Raw genomic sequence first — 7,489 nt, forward strand, 5'->3', positions numbered from 1 at the left:
TTTTTCCTCTGTCTTTTGTGGTGATATTAAACACATGCACTGCTCTTACAAGACCTATCAAATGTAAAAAATTATTTTCATGCAGGTTTTGCAATAGTCCTCTTCAGAATAAAAATAGTTAAACAGGTAGAATTGGCAGGTTAAAGAAGAAGACAAAAGAGCAAGGCATCAGTCTGATGCAATATAGTTGCTACAGCTTGATAGGGACTGATTCTGAGGTGCTGTTCACCCCAAAACTCTTCCTGAAGTCCGCTTGAGTTGTGGATGCTCAATCTATCCTTTTGATTAATCCTACAAACACCTTATGAATCAGATTTGACTTGATTTTCCGAAGCACTCAAGATCTCCCTATCACTCTGATATCACAGAGCAGAACAGCAGCTGCTGGCTGCTCTGTTCATGTAAAAGGGGGGTCAACAACACCCTTGAGAAAGTGTCGTGGAAGTCAAAATCCTGAAAATGAAGACCTCTTCATTAGAGAACCAGAACTTACCTCTTCAATTAGGAGTGTTCTAGGACTGTTCAAGCCCTGCTCTTCCCTTCCTTAGCCTTCCAAGGAAATCTCCAGTCAAACCAGAAAACATCATCTTAATGTTCCCAGCATTGACAGAGGTGGAAAACAAATGTAGGGAAAATCCTGGGGCTTTTTTCTTGATAAAAACCTTTTGGTTTTTTTCTGCCCTCAGATAAAGATATGAAAAAGAGGAGAAATTTGATTCTGCAGGTCACCCTTACAGTCCTGACTAAATAATAGACACAATGGTGTCAGTGACCCTCTTAGAAGATGGTCATCTGCTGACCTGCTTAGAGCAAGCTGCACCTGCATAGAACTGGTCCCACTGACATGTTTACAGCTCTAAGCCCATTACAAAGGCTGAAGGGTTTTAGAAGAAGGAAGAAAGGAATATGTGTTTTCTGGGATTTATGTCTACGGGGGGGTGGTATAAAGAATCCTATGGTAGAGAGAAGTCAAACACTAATCCTCTTTTATTTCTTGTCTCTGTAGCAGGAGCAGAAGGCTCCACAGGCAGCAGAAGTGCTTCCTTGGGAGAGGCAGGCAACGAGGCTGAGAGCCCTCGGCTGTATTTGTGCATCCCCGGCAGGGAGCCGGGGCACTCATGCGGAAGAGTCAAGGCAGTGAGTAACAGATCTGCTGCTCTGGGGTGGAAAGACTGAGTCCTCTTCTGCAGAAACCTTGCCTGCAGCTGCTATGGCAACTAGATAAGGAGGATGCAGAAGGGCACATCATTAATTTTTTTTCCTCTACACTGACACACCTGCTCCGCCATGAAAAGCAAGTGAGTTTGTTTCATCCTGAAGTGGGTGGGTTGTTTTTGTAGTTTGGGATGAAGCATCACAACGCTGTAATCCCAGTACTCTGTATGAAATAGGCCCTGCTCACTACACCTATTGCTGAAACGCAGCCACACCACAGAGGGACAGCGATGCAGAAGAAGATAGTGTACCAGTAATCAAGAACCAGTGCAGGTAGGCAGAGCAGAGTGCACAATATTACAGGTTGCCAGGCTCAAAGCCTTAGTGTTGCAAAGCCTGACACTGCCTAATTAAGTCTTACAAATAATTAGGCCTTATCTCATACTACATCTAAAAGGCTGTTATTGAGGAGGCACCGTGCACCCTAACATCACTGTGTACCATTGGCTGATGCATGGGCCAGTGAAAGAAATCTCCAGCTCAGTGGCCTACAGCATCCTGGGTTTCCCTCGGAGCTTTCCTGCCCAAGTTCTGGCCAGCTTATGAAGACTGATGAGCTCAGGGTCCCCGAGTGTTGGTGCTCTGGGCATATGCTGAGATAAACAAAGACGCTTGGTTCCACCCTCAGCTGACTCCATCAGCTGTTGCAGGAGGAAATATGGTTGTGCTGTACTAAACAGGGAAAGCCTTGCTATCGCTGTCTAGGGAAAAACAACACTCCTGTAAATTGTTATTTGGGGAGGGGTTTTTTGGTAATTAACGTAGTGGTCCAAAGAACCCAGCACCTTCATTGAGCAAAGCACACTCCAGAAAGAATACTGCCCCAAAGAACTCATTCCTACAACAGCCAAGACAAAGACCAGGAGCAGGAAATAGAGTCACATCTGCAGAACTGAGGCAAAAGGGATTTACTAACTGCGGTGCAGGAAGTCTGTGGCCAAAACAAGCTGCTTTGAGACCTGTCAGTCTAACAGCTAAAACACAAGATGTTCCTCCCTTTGTAAGCCCAGCCCTGACAAACTTTCAGCTTGATTTTGAGGCTTTCATTTCACTTCACTTTCACTGCTGAAAGTAATGCTGATTATCCCAAGAGGAGGAGAATATTTCTTTGCCTCTCTGAGGTGCCATGGCAATTAACATGGGTATAACTTTTTAGGAAGCTACAGAAATGGAAGGCACTGTAGAAGTTCAAAGCAATATTATTATATGGCTCAGAAAATGATACAATACGCTGACAGAAATTACGCAGTGTAGTGCTTAATAAACTTACAGCCAGCATAATAAAAATTCTGTCAGTAATAAACTCCTTTCCCAGTTGACTGCAGACCTGTGTTGCCAAAAGTTATCACCCCCTTGCGGATCCTGTAGCATTCCACCTTCATACTCAGTAAAATGGTACCCCAATGACATTGGCAGCCATTTTATTTATTATCTACAGTAATGAAAAATACAAATAATTGACCTTAGAATTCTTGGGCTTAGTCCTAAATTGATGCATTAAAAAAGTAATAAGACTTTATGCACACTTAGGTGAATGTGTTTGCATCCAAGTGAGTAAGCCATCGAGCTGTGGACCTATCTGAATCTAATATCTTAGAGGTAACCCTTATTCCCCTTTACAAGTCTCTTCCTTGCTGCCCCAGATGTTACTTACACTATGTCTTATTGCAGAACCATCTAGGCAATCTGTTCTTACATCCCTGTCTGGCCTGCAAAGCAACCAACACACATCCAGAAGCCTTAAAACTAATACAGAACAACAATAAAGCATTAGTGGATATTTGTTCACTTCTACCATGATGTCAGCTTTTCCTGTTACTTTAATGAGTAGCCATGAGGGATGTATTTGTGCACACGAGTGATTGTGGAGAATAAACGTGCCGCCACAAATGCCAGTGGCCAGTAATGTCCATGGGACCATTTTGAAAGGCCTTTGATTTACTTCTTGTTAGGCATAAATGATCTGGTCATCGATTATCTGATCTAAAACAACATCTCGTCCACTCGGCTGTCAGCACTTTCCAAAAGGAGAACAACACAGTCAGAGAATAATTTGTAAATAACAGAGTGAAAGCTGTTCACGTAAATAGATCAATGGACAAATGCATAGAGAAAACAGGGCCTATTGACAGATTAGTCATAAAGAGAAGTGATTAGAATTCATTAAATTAGTATCACCAGTTAGGCAGCTTTAACTATCACACCTCAGCAGACGCCGGATTTCAGAAGACATGCCTCAGTAGTCTGAGCACAACATGTTTGAAGTATTTGAATGCCCATGAACTACTGGTTTGAATCCAGGCATCAGTACGACCTTTTGTCCCTTTATGGATGATAGGCCACATATTGGGATGTTTACTGAATGCAGATAAGACTTAGAAAGCAGTCTCCCCTGCCAGGATAATAACAATCACATATTAGCTTTTCATTAAAGGAAAAGAATTACAGTGTCCTTGGCCAATCTTCTGAAGTCCGGCACGAGCACACTATGCATGACTGGTATCTTTCTGTTCATTCCAAAGCTGTGGACAGTGGCTTTTTATTTTATGCATGCCACATATTTCTGTTTCTGCACAGTCCCTTGCCTTGTCACACTGATCTGAAAGCTTAGTGCAGACCATGAAAGCTACAGGTTCTGTCTTTCCATTTCATTTACCAGACTAGACCATAACTAACATCGCTAACAGAGAAAGTGTCAGTTTGTCTTTCCCATGCGAATTGAAAGGCAGCCCATAAGCCAAATTCAGCTGAACTCTAAAATACAGCCCATGGTCAAAACAAGGGGCACACAGAAGTTGTGGTGATGGGGGAGAGGGAAGCCCCTAGAGCCCCCTGACGCCAGGTTTGGGTTCTTTAGTCTCTACAAATAATTTCTATTTCAAAGGCTGTTGAAGCTGTGTGACTTCCAGAGACATCACAGCAGAGCATGACCATAGACTGCTTGTCACATCCATGGGTAGGACATCCAGATTTAAGAGAAAGCTGCTGTCTGCACCATTTGATTCAAGCACAATGGCATAGATGGTGCTGGCCCTATCCATAACCAGCCGAAGCTGGTTATGCCTGGTCAAACAGCGTCAGCAGGGAGTGCAATTCATTACAGGGTACCAACTGTGCAGCTAGAAAGATGCTATCACCAATGCTACGGCCATAAATCTTTACCTGAATCCTACTGAAGAGCTTAAGCACCACCCTGATGAGATTCTTCTCTTTGCATATGTTATGAAAGAGCACTCATGACTTGGAACTGATTCAGAGAAAAATTATTGTGTGAAATACGCAAAGTCTAAGACGAGCCTGGTTCCTTCTTGCACTAAGCATTTGCTTATGGATCCTCAAAAAAGCACAAAAAAAAGATAGAAAGCTGAGCAAGTCATTTGGCAAAGGAAATGATGAAGAGGGAAGTGCTTTCTCAACACAATAATATCTCAAGAACAATACAGATTTATCGTACTGTGGGAAATGTCAAAATTCTTTTGATATATTTACAGTGCTGTTACCCTGCGTTGTGTCTTCTAAGGATGTGATGACCAAATGCCACAAGGCCTTCTCAGAAATGTACCATAGACCTAATAAATACATAAATAATCCAACATTTCTTTGACATTTATTGACTTCCCAGGGGCTCATGGAATATGAAAGACAGGCCTCTCAAATCTTAAGCAGCGTTGCTTTGTGTAGTTGAAAGGCAAAAGATGGAAGGACTTTGTGTACCTGTAGTCTGAGATGCGAAGAGAATAGAAGCTGAAGGTGGAAGGAGAGGAAGTAGCTACTGAGCATGTTCTGAAGCCAGAGATAATACAGGTACCAATCTATCATACAGAGAGCCCATCAGTTAAACCTCATCCATCTGAGTGAACTGGGATTGATGTTTAACATTCGTATTCCATTGTTGTGGTTTAACCCCAGCCAGCAGCTAAACACCACGCAGCCGCTCACTCACTCCCCCCCACTCAGTGGGATGGGGGAGAAAATCGGGAAAAGAAGCAAAACCCGTGGGTTGAGATAAGAACGGTTTAATAGAACAGAAAAGAAGAAACTAATAATGATAATGATAACACCAATAAAATGACAACAGCAATAATGAAAGGATTGGAATGTACAAATGATGCGCAGTGCAATTGCTCACCACCCGCTGACCGACACCCAGCCAGTCCCCCGAGCGGCGATTCCCCGCCCCCACTTCCCCGTTCCTATACTAGATGGGACGTCACACGGTATGGAATACCCCGTTGGCCAGTTTGGGTCAGGTGCCCTGGCTGTGTCCTGTGCCAACTTCTTGTGCCCCTCCAGCTTTCTCGCTGGCTGGGCATGAGAAGCTGAAAAATCCTTGACTTTTTAGTCTAAACACTACTGCGCAACAACTGAAAACATCAGTGTTATCAACATTCTTCGCATACTGAACTCAAAACATAGCACTGTACCAGCTACTAGGAAGACAGTTAACTCTATCCCAGCTGAAACCAGGACATCCATGAAAGAAACTAGAATTTAGGGTTGAGCACAATTCAAGATGCCTTCTCATGTCACAGTGCCTTTGCTGAGATTTCTCCCTTGTCCACTCTATTGGGATATGGATACTGCTAGAATCATTCAGTGCAGAACCAGGAAAAAGAGTTTTCCCCTCCTACTACTTCCCTCCCCATCAGCCAGTGGTAAATGGGAAACAGATTTTGTCATTATTCAGGTATTTAGTCTTTCTACAAGATGCTTCAGAATGTGGTTTATGAAGCTACTCAGTTTGGACAAGAAGTAATGTACTGAGGAGGATTTCATGAAGCAAAACTAGCATTATTGGTCCAATATTGTGACAATCTCAAAATTTTGGCTGTTTTCTTAAAATGTATTGTGGCTGTAAGCAACACACTGAGTTGCAAAATTATAAATGCCAATAGTTTTTATGTCTGTGTGTGTACATATCAGGAAAGAAGCAGAATGTAAAGACAATGGAATAGCTCAAACTCCAATTCAGCTATCATGCTTGCAGAGCTTGATTTACTGGTTTTAATAGGGTGTCTTCTCTATGCTGGAGCTGTCTTAAGCATCATTAAATTACTAAAATTTGTTGCAAGCTAAGAACATACATATGTTTTTACAGTGGCTCAGCTCAAATACCATAACTCATCTGACAGCAATTGTAAACCACCATGATGCCAAGTCCAGAGTGAACCCTCATATACCTCCCCCCCCCTACCCCCCCAAATATCAAACAATCTCAACATTAGGGAAAAATGGACTGCCAGTTTAATTTACAGGACTAAATCAGAGAGAACAAGAGTCTGAATCTTTTTTTTTTCCAAATCCACACCCACCAGCCTGGCTGCCAGGCTGTGTGTTGCTCTGAATTGTGAATCTTCTTTCCTCTATCTGAAAAATCCTGATCTGCTCTGGAATGGTATTATATCCTTTAAAAATCAGCATTAGGAAGGGCTGCCCATACCTACTATAAGCCATGAAATATGCATAGAAAGCACTGAAGTCAAGCTTGAAGTCACTTGTTTTGGTGCTTTCGGTTGAATGCAAGACAAGGAGACATGCCAGATGCATCAAGTGGATTCAAGAAAGGACCATACTGAAAAAGACTCTTCTTTTGAAGTTCTTATGCTCCTTAAGCAACAAATCCAGGAAAGTTATCAGACCTCTTATCTCACTTTTGCACATTTTTTGTGAACATAATGGATCTAGTATAGCTTCTCAGTCTGAATTCCCCTAGAGAGAAAATCCTAATCTGTGTGCAATCAATGGAAGCTCAGAGAAAGAGTTCACTGAAGCTACAATTTCACTGCAAATGATAAATTCCTTTTTCTTATAACCATGATGAAAAATGTCACTGCCTTGACATCATTTCCTCTCCCATTCCAACCACAGGCACAGGTGACAGGTACCCTGTATTATGCTCAAGAGGATGCTGCAGCAATGAGATGGCTTTCAAAGTTGCCCATTGGTAGGTCTTTCTCTGCTCTTGCAGAAGTAGTCTTGAAAACATCACAAGGAACGCATTGCTATCCCTTTGCTACCCCATCAGGTACTTGTTAAACACCATCATTTATTTGAAAGAAGCTGATTCTGATTTCCCCAGCCTCCTCATTTTTTTCCAGAGATCTGGCTGCCTTGACAAACTAGGAAGAAATCAGAACCATGTTATCATTGTTCTCTCCAAGTGGAATTTTTCCCCAGAATTTTCCAAGATGATTTTTTTCCCATACCAAAGACATCTTTTGCCACAGGATGGAAATTCCATTTTTCCATGACAGTTATAAAAAGATGAATAAAT

The sequence above is a fragment of the Harpia harpyja genome, chromosome 3 (genome assembly GCF_026419915.1).
Source record: "Harpia harpyja isolate bHarHar1 chromosome 3, bHarHar1 primary haplotype, whole genome shotgun sequence".
Taxonomy (NCBI): domain Eukaryota; kingdom Metazoa; phylum Chordata; class Aves; order Accipitriformes; family Accipitridae; genus Harpia; species Harpia harpyja.